The sequence below is a fragment of the Castor canadensis genome, chromosome 1, assembly GCF_047511655.1.
Source record: "Castor canadensis chromosome 1, mCasCan1.hap1v2, whole genome shotgun sequence".
In the NCBI taxonomy this organism is placed as follows: domain Eukaryota; kingdom Metazoa; phylum Chordata; class Mammalia; order Rodentia; family Castoridae; genus Castor; species Castor canadensis.
In genome coordinates this window covers 56,463,763-56,489,480 of record NC_133386.1, presented here as the reverse complement: position 1 = coordinate 56,489,480, position 25,718 = coordinate 56,463,763, and the positions used below count along the sequence as shown (strand labels likewise).

The 25,718-nt window shown below is 35.6% G+C and overlaps 1 long non-coding RNA gene across 3 annotated transcripts in view; it reads right to left on the bottom strand.

The window, feature by feature from the left end:
* LOC141424228 (uncharacterized) overlaps positions 1 to 25,718 on the bottom strand; it is a 267,525-nt gene that overhangs the window by 175,874 nt on the left and 65,933 nt on the right. The window contains exon 2 of one of the 3 annotated variants that reach the window (XR_012449215.1): positions 8,555 to 8,717. The exons of the other annotated variants lie outside the window; for them this stretch is intronic. This is a non-coding gene — a long non-coding RNA (uncharacterized lncRNA). The remainder of the gene's footprint in view (positions 1 to 8,554; positions 8,718 to 25,718) is intronic. 3 annotated transcript variants of the gene reach the window in all.

The following is a 25,718-nucleotide window of genomic DNA, read 5'->3' as shown; positions in this document are numbered from 1 at the left end:
AAAATAAAGAGAATTTAGTGAAATGATAATAATCATAGACTTTCTAAATCCAAAGATAAGACATTGTTATAAACAGAGGTTGTTGTATGACTTTGTGTTATCGATCACTTTTTTCTGGCTTAAGAATAATACGGAATATGTATGGGGGGGTACTTCCTTATGGAAAAGTAGAATAGGTCATCAAAACAGAAGTGCATTTGTGAGGGTTGTGGTAGGAAAACTGGTCACTATTAACTTTTAGAGTTAACTTTTTGAGTCTCTTGAAAAGTCCCCTCTCCATTCTTTATTTCCACAGAGAATAAAAGTAGACATCACGTGAATTAGGATGCATACAATCATACTGTATTTTTCCAGTTAGCAAATATTATCTGATTATTCATCATGACTCCTGAAATGTATGTGCACACACACATATTTATATATACGCACACGCATCTGGTTCAATAGGCATTTTTCCTTTAACATACTTTAACATGCTATTCAGTTACTTTTAATTACTTGGATAGACATAATTTACCAATTATCTTTGTGATATCATTGTCTAACAATGTATAGAAGCAAAATGGATTTTCTTCTTTAAGCCATATAAGAAAAATATTTTAGTTGATTCAAACTGTACTGGGTAGGAGATGTGGTCAGCGTGTAAACCACCTCAGGGATCATCCAAAGAGCCAGGTTAAACAGTCTTAGATCGATGGGTGGCTTGCCTTAGGAGACCTACACTTAATTAGGAAGGGCAGCTTGGGCATGGTACAGAGGCATAAGTGTGGGAATAAAAAAAATCACCCAGCTTCTGTGACTCCAGGTTCTGCAGGCACTCATCATAACAAGAACACCCCAGTTTAGAGTTGTGTGGTGTTTCCACCCTGCTTTTTGAGAATTAGTGTCCCGGGGCTGCCTTCTTTAAGCTTGTCAATGCATCCTGGGAAAACTTACCACCCTCACACAAAAGGATTATTGAGGGGGCCATGAGTCAATTGGAAAACACACATGGCACTTTCTCAACTTGTTTCTTTCCATTGCTGCAAAATAGAATGTCTTTTAATTTAGATTTCCACTCAACAAAAGAAGGCCACCACACTGACAAGCACTTACAAGTGGGCCTTAAGGCAGGGAGGAGTCCAGTTCATTAGGAACTAAATTTCTAGTAAACACCTCAATGGGCAGATCCAGTTCACAAAAATCAGGCCAAGTTATTTTGTGCCTATTTTATACCTAGATGAACTCTTCAGAATCATAAGGTGTGAAAGCCTTATGCCGAGGATGGGGGACATGTGTGTGGAGGTGTCCTTGCTTATTTTCAGTGGGAGATTTTCCAGGAGCGTGTGAAGATGATTTCTCAGTAGAAACTAATCCTGTACTACATGTCACATATAACCTGTGATGTATCTTAGTAAATTAGTGTAGTTGATTCAAAGAACTATGTGTAAACAATAGGAAAATTTGTCCTCAGGCAAAGGGACATTCTAATTTACAGTTTATTCTTTAATTGACCTCTGTGTGAAGCACAAGAAGGGATTCTGAAAACCAGCCCCCCCCCCCACTAATGCTGTTTTCCAGTCTCTGAATACCAATGTACCATGAGAAATCTACTCATTGACATGACAGGAAAGGCAATTGTATAGCAGAAATGGTATGGTCTGTTGCAATAAATTACAGGTTTCCTTTTCATGTTCAGCACAAGAGGCGGCCCTCATGCAATTAGCTACAGCTGGTTAAAGAAAGAAAACATGCATCTGCAGAGTGATCAGACTGGGACCCGACTCTTATTTTCTGGCATATGTCACTAGAGGAACAGAAAAAGAGACCTGATTGTTGTCCCTGAGCATAAACCCATCTTAAAACATGTACTTCCCCCTTCTGAATCACCAAGACAGTGTACCATTTGGGGAAATAAAAGTACAGTCACATTTTTTTCCCTTTAGGTCACCCGTTATGATTCAAAAAAAAAAGAAACCTTGAGTGCTTTCCACTTGTTTCTTTTCTTAGTCCTTGCAAGTCTTTTCTTCTTCAGATACCTCAGCCTAATGCCTGCTCTTAACTGAACAAGCCATGATGTGCTATTTTCTAACTGGCAGCTTTATATTGGTATACTAAAGTTCTTCCAGAAAGATGATTTGATGTTTTTTTTTTAATCTTCCTGCTGCTGTTCAATAATGATTTTCGTGATAAAATATCTACCTTGTTTCTAAAAAAAAGAAATATGCAGAAACTTTCAAGAACTGTTTTAATTGCATATGTGTGGCCACTGGATCCTAAATAGATTAATAATATATTCATATCACTCACATAAAAGGTGCAAAAATACTTTAGTGCATGCACCAAGTAAATAGTTTGTCCTTCAAGAGACAGCCTACCAAAATACTATTACTGGATCAAGAAGGATCTAGGTATAAGCATCTAGGATGCACATATGTCCTGGTGACTCACCTCTTCACAGTCTGTGCAAGACCCTAGCTATATTTATTCTGCAAAAATAAGTTAGCTGTAGGAAGTTCATATCTTCTTTCCCAGAATTATGATTTCAGGATAACTTCATTCTTAAGTCCTTCTTACATTTAAAAGCACCTATATTCCTACCAATCTTCATCCAGGAAAGTCACTTTGTAAATGAGAGTAAGTGTCAAGCAATTAAGGCAAAATCTTAGGAGTAAAATCGTCCTCATTGATCTTCTGGAATTTTTTGGGGTTTCTATAGAGTTATTAACAAGTCATTCATACACATTGGAATCTTATGAAAGTCAGGAGAGGTTTTGCCTTGTCTGCTTTTTGCTTTTTTTTTTTCTTTTTGTTTAACACAGAAATAAAAATCATAATGGAAATCATCTGTAATTACTGATTCCCAAAAAAAAGTTTTTGTTTTTTTTTCTTCAGAGAAGCAGTAAAGCTACTGATGTTTAAAAGGGGAAAAAAATAACTTGACAGTTCAGCTTGAAGATCACAGGGCATTTGTTGAGATGTCTCTAGAGCATTTGTCTGAAGATTTATTTTTAAAGCTGTGCTTAAAAGTAAAAAGCCGCTTCCCAGTGTCCCTCCCTTGTGTCGCAACCAACCTTACAGTGCCACCAAAACAAAGAAAACGATTCCCATATTTTTGTTTCATTAGGTTTAACAGAGACACATACAGAGAGAACACCCTTTAAACAACTAAACAGCAAATCAATATTACATGTTTGGAAGAAAGGAACGGAGCCAGCATGTGTGCCCAGACAACAAATTTCTGTAATCTCAAAACCTGTAATTTACTGGAGAATGTGAGTTTCCCTTGAACGGACTGCCAGACTCCTGTGAACTGAGCAGCTTATGTGTGAATGGAAACGGGTTGGGGGGAGGGCAATGATGAGACCTGAAGGCACACAGGCAAACATTTTCAAAGTGAGGGACTAAGCAATGTCTTTTGAACTAGTTCCTTTTTTCCCCTTCAAAGACACATTTTCCTCTTAAAGCAGGAAGAGATCTAAGAAGTTCTCCCTCTGCCCAATGCCAAAAATTACACTACATTTAGTAAAACCCACCTCCCAATAAAACCAAAGTTACGTTACAAAGACCCACTGGGAATTTTCAGAGGAAGTAACCAATTTGTTATCCCTGAAGTCAGTTCAAACAGAGGAGGACAAAATATTAAGTTATATGTCAATGCCTAAAGATTAGCATTAGCAAAATAAAGATCTATAATCTTTATTTTAGAGTCTAAAATTAATAAATATTTATAAAAAATAAATATTAGCCATTTTTAACATCACTTAGTCCAAGAAAGATGTCAAATTATGGGTTCATTGAACAAGTGTTTTAATCCAGAAGGAAAAGAAATTGCTTTAATATCCAATATCTTTTACTTACACCTGGAGGAAAAAACCATGGAGATTTTTGGTGATATGATTTTAATTATCTTGATGGTATTTCCATAGTGCTTGAGGGTAAAATCATAAAATTCAGAAGAAAAGCCACCAAACCCTGAAAGCCAGAACCTCAAACCAGTGGAGCAAACCAATGATGGATTTGATGGTTACTTCCATTTAAAGAACCCTTAGGAAGTTGCAGGAGAGAGCAGAAAATGTCATTCCTTGCCAAAGCCATGCTGCTAATCTTTCACTCAGCAGCATGAAATTTGTTGATGAGACAAAATGTATTGGGGGTCCACAATTGCTAGGCCCTCTGCTGGGTACAGTAATAAGCAAAGTAAATACACCTGTTCTGAAGCTTACACTCTAACTCGGCAGAGAGAAAGTGAACACTATGCATGACATGAATGTAATTCGTATGGTATGTTAGAAAGGGATGAAAGAAAGAGCAGGTTAAAGGAAATTAGGAAACTGTGTGTTGGGAGCACATTTAAATAAAGTCATGGGGAAATCTCACTAAAAAAGAGACATTTGAGCACAGACCTGAAGGAGGTCAGGGAAGTAGGCACATGCATCATCCAGGGTTTCTTGACTTCAGCATGACTGACATTCTGGGTCAGATAATTATCTTTGCAGTGGGGACTGCATTGTAGGATGTTTAGCAACAGCCCTGATCTCTACACATTAAAGGCCAGGAGTACACTTTATTGATTGAAGTTGTGACTACCACACACTGTTAAAAGTCCCCTGGCAGAAAAAGATACACTGGTCTGACCAAGGTGAGGGCAGGCCTCATAGAGTAAGAGACCAAGTCAGGTATAGCTAAAGTAGAATAGAGTCGGGGAGGGTTGGGGCTGAGCTCAGAGAGGTAAGGGAGCTGATCTTGCAGGGCTTCCTAGGCCAGTGAAGACCCTTGTCGTTTACTCTGCATGAAATGGGAAACCACTGGAGAGTTTAAAAGGAGAGTACACTGTGATGAATGAACAGACAGAGGTAGAAGAAGGAAGAACCATTAAAAGGCTATCACTGAGCTCCAAGCAAAGGATGATGGCGGTGCCTACCAAAGTAGTGAGAAGTGATCAGAGGTGGTACTTCCTACAGTAGGAGAGAGCAGCTTGAGAAAGAGTAAATTCTCCAAAGCATCTGGCAGCCAAGAAGAGTTATTGAGACTAGAATTGCAGTTAGAGAGAGGCAAGTTGGGAGGAGAGCTCAGAGAAGGCATTTTAAGTCATTCTTTGGCAAGTAAAAGACAAGAGACAATGTATTTCTGTGTATGTCATTCAGTTTTACATCAAAGAAGCAGCGAGATTTTCACATGTGAATGGATATTGGATAAGAAGAGAGAGCAAACTTTATCTTAATGCAGAATCTATTTAAATGCCTCTCCTCAGCAATACCATATGAACACAAAGAAACATTTCTTCATTTAGGTACATTTCAAGAGATGTCTCAATAATGCTACAAGTTATTTTTTTCTCAGAGGGAAGCTATACTTGTTTTTTTTTGTTGGTTTGTTTGTTTGCTTGTCTGTTTTGCTCTGTTTGGCAGTATTGGGGTTTGAACTCGGAGACTCCTGTTTACTATGCAGGTGCTGTACCACTTGAGCCATGTCCCCAGGCCTTTTAGTTGTTCTAAATTCTAGTGTTATTACTCCAAAATAAGTATCATTATCAGTGAAGACTCAGAGCACTAGAACTGTATTCCTTCAGAATTTCATTCTCACTTCTCTCACAGCAGTCACCATGTTATATCACCATTAGTTGGGGTCTTAAATATCACCTCCGCCAACTTTGAGGTATTCAGGGACACAGGCTGGAGTAATTGATTCATATCATTTGCAATTCCTATCACATACTAGACACTCAATAAATATCAAGTATATGAAAAGTGAACAGAAAAATGGTTACAAAGAACTCAAACACTATGACATATATGTATAGTATAGCTGGGGGTGTGGTTCAAGTGATAGAATGCCTGCTTATAAGTGCAAGGCCCTGAGTTCAAACCCCAGTGCCATCAAAAAAGTCAAAGAAATGTGCATGGTACAGTATTACCACACAGACCAATATTCTTTTAATTCCCATGCACGTGAATATTATTTTAACATTGGTTACACAATCCTGAGGGCAAGGAGAACACTGCCTCAATTTTGCCTTCTGCCTGGGCCTTAGGTCCTTGGGACACAGTGAAGAGGAGAGAGAAAGCTTCTTCATGAAGCTTTCTGCCCAGTAGAGAAGGAAGACTTTAAGCAAATAATCCCATAAATATTTATCTAGGATTGTGGTAAGTGCTGGGAAGGAAAAGAACAAGAGGAATTCAGCTGAATTTAGGGGCAAGCATGGAATGGGGGAGTCACATTTTCTATAGAAATCACATTTCAGCTGAAAACTGAATCCTGAGTTGGAGTAGAGGGGTGGCATGCAGAGTTTGGGAAGGAAGAAGCTGGAGAATAAGGAAGTTGTAGAGAGAGTTGGGGAAAAGGATGCTCCAAATGTAGGGAACTTAAGGGAATGAATAGTAAGGACCTGGGCTAATGTATATCTTTGTCAATGAAATGAAGATAATGCCCATCATAGGTGCTAAGTTTATGTTTGATGGATGAATGAGTTTTTGGAACCCCTAATTCTGTGAACTACACATCACACACCTCACAAACATACTTTCTCAAAGCCAACCACTTGGCAAGTCCCACATTCCCAAGGAACTCAGGCTTTTTTGGCTTGCCAGTATTCACACAATCACTTTGTTTTTCATCTAAAATCTTTTGAGTCACTCTTCAAACACAAGGCACTTGACAATTATTTTTGTTGTAGATAAGATTCCATCACTGACCTGCAATTGGCCCTAGCTGTCCATCTTTTCTGGTATATGTTATGTCTTTGGAACTGGTGAGGTCACCAATTCACTGGACGGCTATGACTACCGTTATTCATTTGAAATTAGGCTAAACCTTGTAATACTGGTGTCTGCTTTTGTTTTGCTTTTAAGGAAGCCTATAGACAAGAAATCTTTTTTTAAAGTTTTACTCTTTTCTCTTTAGCTCAGAGGAAATGAAATGAAAGGGGTACTTCCCTTTTATTTAAAGAATCATTAGAGATAAGTGGGCTTAGCCAAATGAGGAAAATAAAACATGAAGACCCATTCCAGAAGTTACCTCTTCTTTCCCTGGTGCTTTCATGAGAACCCCTGTGGCTCATGTATTTATGTTAACTCTATCATAAAACGTGATCTTTATTGCAACTTGCCATATAAAGTTTCAGCTCTGGGGGCAAGTCTACTTCTCTCCCAAACTACATTTGCAAAGTAGTCCCTTTTGAAAAACCCTTGAAATATTGAGGGAGACACAACTGGCAGCTTGTATCCTAATTCATTCTTCGTTGTAATCACTTTAATCCCATTAACAAAAAGAGAAAAAAAATCTGGCAGAGAATTTTCCCAACTCCTCATAAGTTTCTATCATCACTTCTATAATTTTAAAAATGAAGCTGCCAAGATATTTAGATGTTTATGAATTGTTTAACTTTTTACAAGTTTCACACATTCTATAGGCATCATTAAAAAGACTATACATCCCCATTACTGTGGATAACCAACAACTTTTACACATTTGGAAGCTGTTGACTTTTCTACATTTCTCTCTAAAATATTTAAAATCTGGTTTGATCACCCAGATTTCAAGGGGGGAAGTAATATTTTATAAACAGCACAAACTAAAGCTAAATAGAAAACCTGGGCAATCCAACCATATTGCTCATTCTGGCCATATTGACTGTGAGCGATGTGCATGCCACAAAACACAAACATGATTAGTGCTACTTTTAGGAACTTGTGATCTAACAGAAATGATGTGACATACAAAAATAGTACCTAGTATTTTGACACATAATTTTTTCTCTGACTAGTCAGAAGAAGCAGGTGTGTCTCTGTGCCCTGACCATCTTCCCATGCAAGGTGTACTAAGATGTATGCCCCAATGCCAGCTTCCCAACTGGTCCTATTCAGATACTACTTCTCAGCTTTGGAGAGCATCCAGACTTGCTTGCTGTGCATGTTTCAACCGCTCTGGCCATGAGGTGCTGCTGATAATGAGCAGATTCCAACCCCTCCTCCTTCTCATCAACTAACCTTTATAGAGCACCGCAAAGAACACTAATAGAGGTTAACCAGACTCAAAGGGGCTGAAGGAGTAAATGAAAAGCCCCGGGTCAGTCATTTAAAGGTGTTTCATGTCAATGACTATGCTTAGGAAGTGGAAGCACAAGTAGGCGTCCAGGATATTTAGACATCCTCTGAGCAACCAAGAAGGCATTCTGACCTGACCCTCAACCCTAAAAGAACACTCTCTGCTTTTAAATTCTATAGTTCTGAGGTGATATTGCTACCATTACTCCATGGAATGAAACAAGAGGACACACTCAAACAAGGAGACACTGAGTCCCAACTCATGCTCCCAGCCAAATACCCCATAATACTCTGGACACTTTCTTTTTTTCTTAGAATGTAAGCTATTTATGAGTATGCTCTTTGAAGAGGCTCTGAACTAAATTTGGGTTTTATAATACTACAATGATAGATATGTGAACTGAGCACTTACAGTCTGCTTTGCATGCAATATTTCATTTAAATTTTCAAACTGACTATGTTAGATGGGTTCTAACACCATCTGCATTTTCACATACAGTAACTGAGATTCAGAAGTTCAAATCATTTACCCATGGTCCATATTGTTGTCATTCATGGTGTTATCCATGTAGGAAAGGCTGGTCAATCTTTGAACACTTCTCTTTGCTTACCAGGGTCAAAGGATCACAAATGCAAACATTAATTTATGTCTTCATGTTCTATTCTTCTTGCTAAATCTTCATCCAAAGGTAGCTGGAAATAACCAATAAATTAGAAATCAACATAGAATACTAATTTATTGACAGATGGACTTGTCTAATCTCTCTCTACATAGAACTCATCTAAATACAGCTCTCCTATTACAATTGGAAAGAATGGTTTGAGAGGCAAAACAAAAAGCTGTTTTAAAAATATGTTACTTCATTGCTTCTCTGCTCTAGTGTCTTAAATAGATAATAATAACTAATAACAGCTATTCCTTTGGATCTAAAACTTAAAACAGTGGCACTCTCTTTAAACCTCCCTTTATACCTTGACTCTTATTGTCTTATTCTTATGAATTATTCTTTATTTCTCTTAGTTTTATTCATTTTGAAAATCTTTTCAACTTCTGATTTTGCTTTGTAGGTATTTGGTGATCTGGTTCATTTTAAAACAATGAAGCAGACAGAAGCCCCTGAGGCTAACTCATTGAGAACCAGGGAGGTCTTGGTGACACAAATAAACTGGCAACATATCAATAGAAACAGTAGAGAAAAGGAAAGAAAACAATAATTAGAACACTCTGTCAAAAAATAGAATAGTAATTAAAAGATGCAAACTATTGTTTTCCATGTTAATTACATTTTAATTTTCAATAGATTGCAGAAGGCCATAAAAAGACTGCCTTTTACCATGTTGCGGGGTTCTGGTTTCCTTACTAGTTTGATAACACTATGATTGTGTCAAAACTGAACGTCAGGAATTTTCATCAAGAAGGATGGGAAAAATGAGTAAAATGGTTCCTTGATAGTTATATAATATGAATAAAATCTTTTATATGATCATTCTGATATGGCCTGTCATTAGTCCTGGTACATGTTATACGTGTGCACATAAGATGATTTGCGATGTATGATGATATGATGAGGAGGATGAGGAGGAAGAGGAAGAAGATGCTGATGATGACAACTGCTCCCTTTGAGCACCATGTACAAGGCACTTTGCTAGGCATTTAACATGCATTCTATGATTTAATTCTTATGATAAATTAATTACTTAGGTAAAGTATTATTCACATGTTTTGTAGTTGAGTAAACTGAGACTTAGAGACATTAAAAATATGCCAATGATTGCACAGATAATGATTGAAAGAACTAGTACTTGAACTTATTCAGACTCCAGAGCATGTTCCCAGAATCAGCATGGCTCAACAGCATGGTTCTTCCAAAACTCATGACAAGGCCAGGAGAAGAATCAGCTGCAAGTTTGTTCCTCCCTTTACTAACCATTGCTGGACCCATGGAGGGTACTATGAACATTTATTTTGAGGGTACTCTGATTTCAAAGATGTTAAAAATGCAAGGAGGAAGCCATGTGCCTTCCAACTCTTTCAAGGAGTTTTGCTGCAGAGGGAGAAATTAAAATGAGCCCTATTGAGAAGGAAAAATATGGTCAAAACAAAACGTAAAACTCAAGAAAGAACAGCATACATATATGCTGATGAGATGGTTCAGTGGAAGTGGAAGACTGAATGAAGCAAGAGAGAAAAGGGAGATTCTGGAGTAAGAGGAGGAAGGAGGTAGGTAAAAGGGAGTAGGTATAAGACAAAAGGGGTGGGATCAGATTTGTGGGATTGAACTGCGTGACAGTAACACATAGGAGGATGATTATAGGATGGAGATGGTGGAAGTACTTGAGTAGATCTGGTAAAGTGTATCTGCAGAACTTATGTTCTGATTAAGAAAATTGAAAGACTGAAGCAATCAGAACATCTCCATCATGCACACACGTGGAAATACCAAAGTGTTTTCAGGTGAAATAACATGATGTCTATTATTGCTTTAAAATACTCCAGCAAAACAGTTCACAGCATATCCCAGAGTTACTGGAAAAGAGAAATAAGAGCAATTGTGATTTACTGAGTACTCACTATGAGCCATTGTACTAAATGCTTTCCAACTCAGATGATCCCTGGCTCTCTTGATTCTGTTTCCATTTGCACTCTGTTCTACCAGAAGCACGTCCTTATTGGCCTTTCTTATTTTGTAAACACTCCTAGACCCACACACCTGAAATTCCTTGGTCATGAACTGGAAACCACCAGTGAGTAACAAGTGACTTACTGAAGATCCTTTCCCTGCCTGGAGCCCTGGTGTCAGCAAAGGCTGCAAATGTTAATTCCCCTAGGGAAAGCTGGTACTGAAATCATCCGAGTCTTTCTACCTTGGGCAACTGCTGAACTTTCAATCTTCTCCTGCCATGTTTTACTTCATTTCTCTGATGTTACAGAAACACAGTATGAAAGGAGAGAATACAGGGAATCCACTCCAGGCAACTGTGTTGGTAAAACCATATCCAGATGTAGGCAACATGATGGTGTTATCAAAATAGTGATCAGGGATATTTTTATCCTGACATTTTCTTTTTATCTTTGGTCCCGGGTCTCCTCATTGAGTCATGAGGTTGACCAAAATTCATTGTCCCAAGAAGAGATATGAGTACACATAACATAGGGGAAAGAATCTACTTCCTGGCTATTGGGGTGCAGAAGTAAAGATAAAGGATGGATTCCTAGCATAGAAATAATTTGGGAGGAGCTTTAGGATGAAAAACAAGTCTTCCATGGTCATAAAGTAAGAATCACTTGTGAAGAGGAATTTGGGTACTGGGTAAACCCAATAAAGAGGAAAGGGGGTTGACTGAGGAGAGCTAAAGAAACAGAAATGTTGGGAGTATATGTATTAGTTTTCTAAAGCTGCCATAACAAATGACTATAAATTGGATGGCTTAAATAACAGAATTTATTCTCTCTCAGTTCTGGAGCATAGAATCTTGAAATCAAGAGTTTCCTTTAAAATTTTTCTTATAAATTAATTGTGCAAAGGGGTTTATTGTGATATTTGTATACACACATATAATGTATTTTGATGGAATTCACCCCATCTGCATTACTCTGAAATCAAGATATTTCTGGAGGATTATTTCTTTTTGAGGATTGTTAGGGAATAATATATTCTAGATCTTTCTCCTTGGTTTGGCCATGACTGTTGTCTCTCAGTATATCTTCATATTACCTTCCCTCTTCATGTTTCTCGGTACCCAAATTTCCATTTTCTATAAGGACACCAGTCTTATTGGATTAGGGGCTATCCTAATGATTTCATTTTGACTTGACTAACTCTATAAAGGCATTGACTCCAAGTACAATCACAATATGAGGTTCTAGGTTAGGACATATGAAATATTTTGATGAGGAGGATGGGACACAATTCTACCCATAACAAGCTAGAATATGAGAATATCTTAGAAGAGACTCTATGGATATATGCCACAATAGTTCCCAAATTCTCTGAAAAGTCCTCCATCACTATCTCCCACATGGGAGCTAAGACAGCCTCTGTAAACAACTTGCCTCCTTTCCTACTTTTCAGGGCCCCAGCCACCTCTCATCATCATTTGGTGACAATTTCCCTTTGTCTATTGGGATTATTTCATAGTCAGTGGGAATAAAGTGCATTGGTGCCCTAATGTTTGACTCCACTCCAAACAGCTTCAATAACTTATTTTATTGATAGATTGATATCATGAGAATCCATGACAGTTTCAGACATGCAATCAGAAGAGCCCTGGTTGTGTGGCAGCCTGGTAGCAGTGAGCATGACAGGCCATTTTATTGGTGCTGTCCTGGGACTAGAGAATACCAGTAGGGCAGAAACACATAAAATCTATTCTTTGGATATATAATGTGCGTATATCTTTGTGTAAAAGCATATTCCTTTTGTGGTTCTATGCTTACCTTCAACAGTTGGGGTCAAAAGAAAAGGCTGACAGTTTGTTTTCTAATTCCTAACCTGTTTCCAATATTTTGATGCATTTACAAAGTCCAAGGTATGAAGAGTATCAAACACAAGCATGGAATTACCAAAAATGTATGTCTGCTTTCTAATTTTATAGAGGGAAATCTCACTAATCATCACACATCATATAACATAATAACTGCCCCATAATAACAGGTAATAATATATAATGACAAGTAATATTCAGTGTTATGGTTTTCTCCATGATTTCTAAGGTCAAGGCTGGAAAACTCAAAAGGAAGTTTGAGTGTAATTTGCTTCCTCACTCTTCCAATAACATTAGACACACTTTGAACACAAATTTGGCAAGCTCTACAAATTAAGTCAAATTTTGTCTCTACTTCAAAATAAGTTAATACAGTCTTAAATGGCAGGAAGTGAGCAGGGTGAATAAAGTACCTGAAATCAGTTGAATTTAAGAATCACTTCATCACTGTAGTGATTGTTGATTGGCTACCCAGGAGAGCAGTCCAGGAGCCTTGTTAACTAGTCTCAGAAGCATCAGTACCGTTGTAGCCAAAAAGATTCACAAAATGCTATCTTTAAATGGCATATTCGGTAGAAGATAAAATACAATCATTCACTTCTATTAGAGTATCTGTAGCCAACATATCTCAATATAGAAAAAGAGAAGACCCAAAAGGTGAAGTTTAAATTATTGTAGAACCATGGTGTTTTCTAAATGAGAATGGTTTAAAATAACAAGAAATCTCAGATCTAGCAGATAAAGCCAAAGAGGCAATATGACTAAAAATCACTAAAATCATGAACAGTAAATATGACCATTTACTTAGGGCTTCTCAAAATAAATACTGGTCATATTCAAAGGAAAGTTATTCACAGTTACAAAATAAAGTCAGTCATCATACACACCTTGAAAATATCTCTTGGTTCCCTAAATACAGTGATTCCCTATTTTTATCTTTTTCCTTTGCATAATTCAAGTTAGTGTTTCAATATCATCACCCAATTCAGCCAGGTTGAACCATACCCATTTACCTTCTCATTTGATGGGTTTTTTCCCAGCCATTTTACCACCTTATAATCCTACTCTAGTGTATTTCCTTTAAGCATGGCAATATTCCTTTCAACCACATAGAAGTTTAGTTTTCTCAAACTTTGTTTCTTCTCTCTGCACCATTGTCTTATACAAAATTAAATCCCTCTTTATTTACCTCAACTTCCTTCTTCCACTCTTGACAAACCTCTTAAAAGAAATATTTATATCACTACACTCACCATTTCAATTTCAACAACACTCAGGCCTCAATCCACTGCTTCTCTGACCTGGATGGTCATGTCCCTCTAAAATTCATACAGTGAAATCTTAACCCCAAAAGTGATGGTATAAGGAAGTAGGGCCTTTGGGAGGTGATTAGGTCGTCCAGTGGAGCCTTCATGGATGGGATTAGTGCCATTATAAAAAAGGACCCAGAGAGAGCTATTGTATCTTCTGCCATGTGAAGACACAATGAGAAGATGCCATCTGTAAACCAGAAAATTAAGTCCTCACTAGACATCAAATCTGCCAGCACCTTCATCTTGGACTCCCATCCTCCTGAACAATGAGAAGTAAATTTCTGTTGTTTATAAACTGGATATAAGATACTCATTTGTGGTATTTTGTTACAAGAGCCCAAATGGACTATGACAACTGCCAAGTGGTTTATTTCTTTAATATGCTCTTAAAATTGCAAATGTCAATATTATTAGTGACTTAATCACAAACTCTAATACCTTATATCCACACCATATCCCATTTCAAATTTCTTTTTGAAATGCTGTACATAATGATTTCGAGGGTAGAATTCCTGCCTACATTTTCAGTTACCTTTCTGATTTCTCCCTAGTGCATACTCAGTCCTTATCTTCTCTTGCCATCCTCTACATTCTCATAAGTGTTCTCATGTATGTGAAATTCACTCTCAACTCTGTATGTCTTATCCTAGTTTTCTTCTACTGTTAGGATTATACTTTTGAATCCTATCAAAGCATGTATTACACTGCATAGTAATTGACTATTTACATGTCTGTGATGCTCAATAGATTCGAATTCCAGGAAAACAGGAAACATGTCTTCCTTCTCTTCCACCAGTGTTTCTTCATCATCCAACAGGTTTTCAGATTAAGTCAAGCTGTTCAAGGTTAGTCTTGTAGAGAAGAGGACATCTGGCCAACCAATGGAAGGAAGTAATGGAATAAGGTTTGTAGATATCCCAGGAAGAACAGTCCAGGCAGAATGAGCAGCAGTGCAAAGGTTCTAAGTCTTAAATTTGCCTGGTGCACTGGTCTCATAGAGGAAACCAGTGTGCCTAGGGTAGGTTTTGATTGTGAGGGGTAACATCAGAGAGATAGAGGGTAGGGAAGAAATCTTATGGGGCTGTATAGGGCTTTGGATCTTTCTCTAAGGGAAATGAGAGCCGTTGAGGGGTTTGAGGCACAAAAAGACCATAATCTCACTTTTAAAAAAAGATTACTTTATGCTACATTGGGTATAGACTATAGGAAGACAGGAATGGCAGCAAGGAGATCAGTTAGGAGGACTTTGCAATAATCTAGTAAAGAAATGATGGAGAATTTCTATCTGGAACAGAGCAAGGATAGTTGAGATGTAGATGATATAACAGAGTCAAGAAATATTTATGAGAGGAAACTAAAGTATATTCTGTAATCATAAATAACTATCACAAAAAGGAGTTATGTTGAAGGACGTAAGTTTGAAATCTTAATGTTGAAAAACACAAAACAAATCTTTAGCTCCACAAAATTTATAACTTCTCTCTGCTTGAGAGTTCAGTGGTACACATCTTTTTTCTGTAATAATAGTTAAGTGTAACGCTGACTGAGAACCATTTTTGCTTGGCTAGTCCTTATGTTTAGATAGTGCTGATTACTTAATATAAATATTTGCTTTTTACAAAAAAAGATTTTCCAACATATATTGGCTGAAAAATTATCTCCCAAGAGAGATGATAAAAGGAAAGTTTAAATAAAAGTGACAGTATTTATCATCACAAAATGCTCATTGTGGATCAACAGCATTTTTAAAAAGTGAATTATAACCCCAGGGAATATATTAAACTGGATTTTACTTCTACTTTTTGTAAACTTTTATTTGAGTATAATATCCATATAGGTAAGTGCATAAGAAAAAAGCATTACCACAGTGACTTTTCACAAAGCAGAACAACATATGTATGAAACCAGCACCCAGGATAAGACACAGAACCTGACCAGCCTCCCAGAAACTCCCCGAAGCTCCTTTCTAGCCACTGCTCCCCCAGGAGTACTCATTCTCCTGACTATCACTGTCATGGCAGAGTTTTACCAGTTTTCAAACTTTATATAAAAGAACCTTTTCATTCAACATTATGTTGTGAATTTCAACCATATTATTGGGTGTAATCCAATCTTTTTTTTTTTGCTGTATAAATTTCAACTGTTTGCTATACCACAATTTATTAATCCATTCAATATTGATGAAAATTTGCATTTGAACTAGGTAAATACTAGTTTTTAGCTAGTATTAGTAATGCTGCTGGGGTAGTCTTTATTTTTTCTTTTCCCTGGTACTGGGTTTTGAGCTCAGGGCCTTCTCAAGTACTCTACCACTTGAGCCATGTCCCAGCACTCTAACTCTGAACTGGCTGGACTTGAACTTACTGCCTCCACCTGTCAAGTAACTGGGATTACAGGCATGCACCACCACCCTTGGCTTGCTATGGCATTTTTGTAGGATAAATAGACAGGTATAAATCTGCTGATTATATATTAACAGTATAACCTAACAGTACATTATATGTCTAGTAAACTTTAGCAGATACTGTTTAAATGTTTACAAAATTCTCTGTTCTAGAACTGATTTTGATCTTTTTAGGAAATAATTTTATTATATATCAAAAATTTTGTCCTTACAAAATCAGAGAAATCCAGGTAAATTATGAAAAATTCAGACACCTAAAGAAAACTATTTTAGAAATTTAGTTCATGATACCCAGAAAGTTAAGAGAGAGATAAAGGAGATGCAGTGATAACAATAATCGCTCAGGTTTTCTGAGCAGCTACTGTATCACTCCATGAAGGTGAGCAGGAGTTCTACAGAAAGACAGGAAGTTTCTTTCCCCGAAGATCTAGGTTGGGTGTCCTTGTGTCTCAATGGGCCAAATGCCTAGTCCCCAATTCAGCCAAAATGTCTATCCATCTGTGAGTGTGTTAACCCACTTCTGTTAGATAGCAAATACTCAGTATGTATTTGTCAAGTGAGCATGTAAATTAATTGTTAATCAAAGTAACTGCTGGGAAAAATAACTGGTTGGGAAAGACTAGCCTAAAAATTTATGCTTTTGACATAGCCATACACCATAAAACTATTTTTTGCTCCTCAGTTATATGTGTGACCTGGAATCTGTTAGGTCACCCTGCCCTTCAAGATTCAAGTGAGTTGGTTCAAACCATTATCGTCTATGGGCTAGGAAAACCAATGTTTATCCCAAGGTTTATTTCTCCTGAAAATCATGGAAGAATCTCAATTTTTGCTCATCAATGATGATCTCATATTCCCAAATCCACTAGATTAGTTCACTTTGTGAATCATCTCACCATGTTCTGAATACTCTCCTTTACCTAAACAGTGTGGCCATATACTGGACACCAGCCTGATTTCTTTCTTCCTCAAAGTACCACAATGCAGGACAGTGTGTACAGCAAATTTTTCCTAAGGCTTGGGACCATGGAGGGAGCTTACATCACAGAACCACAGACAATTTAAAATTGACTAGTGGACAACTTTGTTTTTAAGTGTCTCAGATGTACTGACAACGGGAATCTTATTAGTTACTATTTCTCACTAGGTATTTTTTTCACTAGAAATTTTTCTCATGAGCTCAGCCTCCTGACTAATTGCCCAGCTCTCCCTTCCTTGACTCATCTTCTGTTCTCTGTTAAATGTCTGTCAACTTTATTGCAAAGAATTTTAATTTTCTGGATTGGCCTATTGTAAAGCCCTTTAAAGGTCTCCTTCCTTCCATTGCTACCACTCTGGAGTCCATCAGTCACACAATAGTCAATTGCAAAACTAATCTTCTTAAAATGTAAATCTGGTTATGTCATTTTTCAATAGCATTCTTTCACACTTAAAATCCAAACTCCTTGATCCGGCCTACTGGCCTCACATACTCTGACACCTTTGCCTTTCAGCCTTCTTACCTTCTTGTTCACTATGCATTGCATGCCTGGTTAGCTTATTATCTTAAACTTGAGCCTATTCTACATCAGGGGCTTTATACCCTTGTTATTTCCCTCTGTTCATATTTATTGTTTTGTCTCTCTTCCATCACTCAGGGACATCTCAGATATGAGCTCCTCAAAGCAGCCCTCACTGAATTACCTGTAAAGTTGCTCTACTCCATGCCCCTGCTGTTTTCTCCATAGCTCTTATATCACCTGTTATTTACTTAAATATTTATTTATTGTTGTGCATTCTCACTAGAATCAAAGTGCCATGAGGGTACAGAACTTCCTATCTTAGTCACTTGTATATATCAGGGACTTAAAATATGGAAATAGAACACAAGTATTCCCCATATATTTCTTGAGTGAATAAATGGATGTGGGAAACAATTACTTTATGTCACTCTTTCCTTACTGAAGTAGAATTTCGACTTCTATGTTCAAATAGGCCAATCAACTAGTTTGGTTTTAAAAAAACCTATTCCAAATACAAATTATGCCATTACTTTAGTAATAACTCAGAGTTGGATTAAATTTTTGCTTTAAACATTCTTTTCTTTTTTCTCACCTGCACATGAAAGGAAAGATACACAAACATTTAGAACTACAATAGCTAATCAAATATATTGAATAACATATATAATTTATTGCATGTCCTTAAATGTTGCCTTATGTTCATGTATCTTTTTCATGTATGTACATATTTCCAATGACATTATAATACAGTATTGAATAAGTAATTCTATTCTTAATAAAACTAAAAGACATTTCCATGACATATATATTAATCTGTCTCATAAGAGGAACAAAACCCAGCACTATTCAAGGTAGTACTACAAAACCCAGAAGCTAACAATATAAAATTCAAAATGAGTGGCATTTTATAAAAATCATCAGGCATGTAAAAACAAAAACAGGAAATAATGACCCATGGAAGAAAAATTAATCAATAGAAATAAATTCAGAAATAACAGAATTGACAAAAGTAGCAAACAAAAATGTGAAGTAGCTATTTTAATGTGTTCTGTATGTTCAGGAAGGTGGACAAGCTGGGTGCTAGTGGCTCACGCCTGTAATCCTAGCTACTCAGGAGGCAGAGATCAGGAGGATCATGGTTCAGCCAGCCAAGGCAAATAGTTTGAGAGAACTTATTTCAAAAAAACCCTTCACAAAAAAGGCTGGTGAGGTAATTCAGGGCGTAGGTCCTGAGTTCATCCTCGGTACTGAAAAAAAAAAAAAAAAGAAGGCAGACAAATATATGATGATGAGGAAAAATATGAAAGTTATAAAAAAAGAATCAAATGGAATTTTAAGAGATGAAAAATACAATATATTATGTGAAAAATCCAGCAGGTAGGATCTAAGACAAATTAGTAACTGCAAAAGAAGAAAAGAAAATCAGTGAAGTTGAACACATAGCAATTCAAACTATCCAAAATGAAGTAGAGAGAGAAAAAAACACTGAAAAAAAAAATAAACAAAGCATTATTGACCTGAGAAGTAAGATCAAATCAATGAAGTGTCAGAAGAAGAATCAAAAATTGATGTCTAAAAAAAATTCCAATTATCCAAATTTGATGAAAACTATAAACATATCTAAGAACTCAACAAACCTTAAGAAAAGCACACCAAGACACAATAATCATAAATTATGCAAACCAGTGACAAAGAGAAAAATCCTAAAGGAATTTGAGAGATGGGGAAGAGAAGACACTTTCAAAGGAACAAAAACAAGAAATCCAGCAGACTGCTTTAGAAACTGCAACTCAGAAGACAATGGAAAATCATCTTCCTACATGGAAATATTATATATATATATATATATATATATATATATATATATATATAAACTTAGAATTCTGTAGTCAGTAAAAATATTCTTTAAAAACTAAGGAAAAGTAAACATAAATCCATATTCAAAAACTGTCCTGAGAGAATGTTACTAGCAGAACTGCTCTACAATAATGTTAAAGAAAGTTCTTCAGACAAAAAGAAATTAGACTATATGGTGACTGGATTAACACAAATGACTGAAGAACAGTGGAAATATTTTTAAATATTAACATATAGAAAATACTCTTTTTGGTTATTTAATACAAAAAGTATCAGGTTTACAGTATGTAAAAGTAAATTGTGTAACAGCAGTAACACAAAAATGAAGAAATGTAAGTATTCTGTTATAAGATCGTCACTATACATAAATTAAAAGTAAACAGTAATATATTTTAAATGTGTATTACACTGGGGTAACTATGAAAGCAATAAAATAACATAATATAGTTAAAACTCCAGTACAGTAGTCTCCTCTTATCTAGGGTTTCTCTTTCCATGCTTTTAGTTACCTGGTGGTCAATTGCAATCCAAAACTATTGGCTGGAAAAATGAATAATTGGTAAGTTTTACATTGTATATTTTTCTGAGTATCATGATAAAATCTCATACAGTCCAACTCCATTCTGCCTGAATGAATCATCCTTTTGCCTAGCATATCCATGGTGTATACCTTCCCCACTCATTGGTCACTTGGTATCTGTCCTTGTTATCAGATCAAGGGTCTTGCATTGCATTACCTTGCACTGCAGTGCCTGTGTTCAAGTAACCCCTATTTTACTTAACAATAGCTCCAAGGTGCATGAGTAGAAGGAATGCTGGTGATGCAGTTATGCTAAAAAGAAACCATAAAGCTCTCTTTAAATGAAAAAGAAAAAGTTCTTGACTTCATGTGCAAAGAAAAAATTGCATGCTAACTTTGCTAAACTCTATAGCACAATGAGATATTTTGAGAGAGAAAAAATATTCAGATAAATTTTATTATAGCATATTGTTATAATTTTTCTATTTTATCATTTTTTGTTAATAACTATGCTTAATTTATGAATTAAACTTAATTGTAGGTGTGCATGTATAAAAACATAGTATATATATATATGTATAGATTCAGCACTAGTTTTAGGCATTCATTGGGGGCAGTCCCTAGAACATATTTCCAGTAGATAATAGGCAGCTGCAATAGTGCAAAAACTTGAATTTAAATAAAAATTAAATTAAACCAAAAGAAGCAAGTGAAGGAGGGGAAAAAAGCAAAACAAAGAAAAAATTGAACAAATAGTAAAGAACTAGCAATATGTTGGATTTAAATTTAACCATATTGATAATTATATTAAACATTAGTCAAACACCTCCCTTAAAAGGCAGGAATAACCAGGTTAGATTTTAAAAAAAGCAAGACCCAACTACACACCTTCTATAAAGAATGTAAAAGATACACTATGAAAACACTAATCACAAGGAAACTGAAGTGGCTGTATTAATAATTTATTAAGAAGATTTTAGAGTAAAGAATAATAACAGGGGTGAACGAGATAATTTCATAGTGAGAAAGGACTTAATTCATCAAGAAGACATAACCATACTAAATGTACATGCATTAATAAAAGATCTTCAAAGTACAAAGATGATATAGCACATACATAAATTAAAGTAACATAATGTAGAGAAGAAATCCATAATTATAGTTGGAGAGCTCAACAGCTTTCTTTCAAGAGCTGAGAGAAGTGTATCGAAAATTAATGTAAAGCATAGAATACATGAAGAACATTTGCCAACATTTGCCACTTCTAAATCCTTCTACCAGTAACAGCATAATACATATTCTCAACACAGATCAAATTCTGAAACAGTAAATCAGTCTCATAAATTTGAAAAGATTGAAATAATACAAAAAGTATTATCTGACCACAATTAGAAAGCAATGACAAATAGCTAAATGAAAGTCAACAAATATTTTGAAATTAATCAACATACTCAACCCATGAGTCAAAGAATAATTTATAAGGAGAGCTAGAAAACATTTGATAATAATAAAAATAAAGCCACAACATATCAAAAGTTGTCAATGGAGAGGGTGAGGGATAGTGAATACGTACTTTGTATTTGCTTATGAAAAAAGAACAATGAAAACTGTTAAAATTGTTCTAGGAAGGGGAGGGAGATAAGGGAGAATGATGGAACAGGTGAATGGTGGATCTAATTACAATATACTGTAAGCATATGTGTACATGTCATAATATATCTCTCCTGTACAACTATTATTACTAATAAAACATTTGTGGGATGAGACAGACTGCTTACAGGTAAAATTTATGCATTGGCTGCTTATATTAGGAGTAACAAATACTTCAAAATGATATCTAAGTGTCTACATTAAGAAATTAGATAAACAGATATCATTTTTCCATTTACAAACACATGTACATGACTCCTGTTGACACTGTTCCAGGAATGGTGGGAAGGAGGGATAAAGGAGAATAGTGAAGGGGTGAATTCAAGTATGATATATTTGATATATTGTAAGAACTCTTGTAAATGCCATAGTGTGCCCCCACCCAGCACAACAATAAAAAAGAACAAGATAAAATTGTAAAGAAAGTATAGGTAACACCTATAAATAAAATGAGAATGGGCAATATTAAATGGAAGATGATCTTACTTGTGTAAAAGTATATATTGATCTGTATTTATTCACATGGGAAAATATACAGTCTATAGGAAAATAAAAGTATTATGTAACTCAAAAAAAAAAAAAAGAAAATTGATAAAGAAGACTAAATGAAACCCCAAGTAAACAAAATAAAGAAATAATAAAAACTAGATCAGAAATCGATATATAGAAAACATTAAAATGATAAAGAGAATCAGTGAATATAAAAGATAATTCTTTGAAACTGTTCATAAAATTGATAAAAACATAGTCCATGTGTTGATAACCTGGAGTCCATGGAGAAAATCCAGTCTGTCACTGATTTTGTATAGTCTGCAGCTATAGTTTTTGTGTTTTTAAAAGATGTTGGAGGAAATGGAAGAGGAGGTAAAAAAAGAAGAAGTTGGAGAAAGAGGGGAGGAAAAGAAACAGGGACAAAGACAGTCTATGGCCCACAAAGCCAAAAACAATTGCTATCTTACACCTTACAAAGAAAAGTTTGCCAGTTGCTGACCTAGCCAAACAGATCAGGAAAAAGAGAGAAGATAGAAATTGCTAATAATTAATTCTACTAAATATCTAAGAAATAAATAATACTAATGCTACATGAACTCATGGGAAATACAAAAAAAAAAAGGATGGGATCTTTTCCAAATCATTTATAAGACCAGTTTTACCATGGTCCTAGAACTAGAAAAAATATTATTGTAAGAAAAAAATTGTTAAGGCATAATATATTTACAGGTAAAACACTAAGGCAAAACCCTACTGAACAAGGAATAGACACTAAAACAATGAAGATGGGAATGTGAAATAGGTCATGTGAAAGTGAAAGCAATCGAGGAAGAAGGAGGATAAATGAAGAGGACAAAGGAGGGTGAACATGGTTGAGGTTCTTTCTATACACATATGAATATGGAACACTGAAACCTGTCAAAGTCATTTCAAGAAGGAAGTGGAAGAAGAGGGAGATAATCGAGGGATGAACCAAACCGAGGTACAATATATGCATATATGGAAATGTCACAATGAAACTCCCTGTATAACTATCACATACCAATAAAAACATTTTTTAAAAAAGAAGAAAAAGAAAAAAATAGTAGATGGCACATCATGAGCAAGTATTATTCTTCCCAAGAATTCAAGGCTTGCTTAATATTTGAGACTTTAGTGTAAATCCAGCATACTAACATACCATAGTAAGGATGCATTAGATAACCATCTCAATAGAGCCTCCAGAAAAGAGCATTTGAAAAAAATTCACACTCATTTTTGATAGAAAATGTTAGTAATTTAGGACTAAAGGAGAACATCAAACAGATAAGGGACATCTGAAAAAACACCAACAAGAATCTAAAAGTGTGTGGATAGACATACAGACTGTTGGAACTGGGTTGAGAGGCAGTAAGTAGATACACACATACATCCTCAACTGATTTTCAACAAAGTATCAAGATCATTCAGTCAGGAAAAAGTGCTCTTCCCAAGAAATGATGGTGGGAAAAAATGGATAGTGACATATTATACCCTACCGATCCTTCTATAAAACTTGATTATAAAAGTCTCCTAGACCAATATGAAAGCACTGTAATTATAAAAAACCTCTGGAAGAAAATAGGGAGAAAATCTTTGACACCTGTACCTGAAAAATAACTAAAGCACAAAAGGGCTGGGGGCATAGATCAAGTGATGATAGAATGTCTGCCTAGCAAGTGCAAGGCCTTGAGTTCAAACTCCAGTACTGCAAAATAAATAAAGGATAAATTGGTCTCCTTGAAAATTAAATAAGGCTCCTTTTCAAATGTATTCTTCAGGAAAGGTCAGTCACAGTCTGGGGAAAAAACCTTTGCAAAGGTATAGACCTGAATCAGACTTACTGTTCAGACTATATAAAGAAATTTTGCAACTCACCAATGAGACAATCAACTGATTTTTTAAATGGGCCAAAAATTTTGATACATCCTCCACCAAATAAAGTGTGCTATGACAAACAGGCACATGAAAAGAGTCTACATATAATTTGCTAGGGAAAATCAAGTTAAAATAACAATGAGATACTTAAGCACCTATTAGAACAATGAAAAATTTTGAAAACTGACAATACAGCATAGCTGAGAATGTACAACAAGAGTTCTCACACTTTGCAGTTTATGCACAATAATCTGACAGCTTTGGAAAACAGTTTAGCCATTTCTTAAAATATTAAACATTTGCTGATTGTAGGGCCCAGAAATTCTACTCTAGGTATTTATGCAAGAAAAATAAACATGTATGTTCATTAAAAAAAAAGACTTGTACTCAAATATCATGGCAGGCAAAAACTAAAAACAACCTAAAACTCCATCAGTTGGTTAACGGGTAAGTAACAGCAGGAAAGTGGAATAAACTATTGAAAGATACAGCTACATAAGTGAATTTCAAAAGCATTATGCTAAATGAAAGAAATCAGACAGACCATACTACGTACTGTATGACTTCATTTATATAACATCTTACAAAAAGCAAAACAGTGCAAAAAAGTATCAAAATGACAAAAGGATTAGTGGTAACCAGGAACTGAGGCTGAGCGGAGGACAAAAAGCCAAAGGATGGGTTCAGGAAGTTAGGGGTGCTTTGCATCCTGACTGTCATGGAGGTCACATGATGGCATGTTTTGTCAAAACTCATTGAAGGGAATAATTGAAATAAATGAATTTTAATGTGTCTAGAGTAAATACAGCAAGCTTTAAAAAGAAGAAGAAGAAGATACTAAGTAAGATATTTTAGAATAACAAAAATATAGAAAAAGCCTGTTATTATTTCTTGGATAGAATTTCGTAAAGCAGGAAAACCATGATCTGATCTAAGGTTTTATCTTTTGAGTTTGCAGTGAAGCCACTTGTTCTGTTCATCTTGTGAGAATGACATCGTAGTTAAATAACTATGCTGGGGAACAGAAAGCAGTTACCAAGTCATATATATGATACGTTTTAGGAATGAAACATAGGCTCAGAGTAATTAGCCAACTTTCATAAAAGGCTCCAGATGTAAGTAGCCGAGGCTTTTATCCAGCCTAAAGAGGTGTGCTCTACATGACCAAGACATCCAAAAAGAAAATAAGCCAATAGTAACTCTTAAAACAAAATTTTCTTCATTTGAAATGTTAGGGGAAAAATATTTTAAGCATGCAAGGAAAGCAAAGATAATAGAATCATACAGAACTAGAATAACATACCTAATCAGCAATTATTCATACACAGCCTTTGAAGAGATAAATATTTCCTCACCAGTAAAATTGAAATAGTAATGTATATATTGTAAGACTTGAAGATGAAAATTCTATATATAGCTCAGTGTGATACCTTAACAAGTAACATTTGTACTTGTACTTAATATTGTATATTTTTATACTCTTAGTGAGGCAGAGATGTCCCCTGTTAAAATAAATTTAGACAATGTAGGATTAAACAGGTTTTGTTCACATCAGGTTTTCTTAAGAGCCTTCTC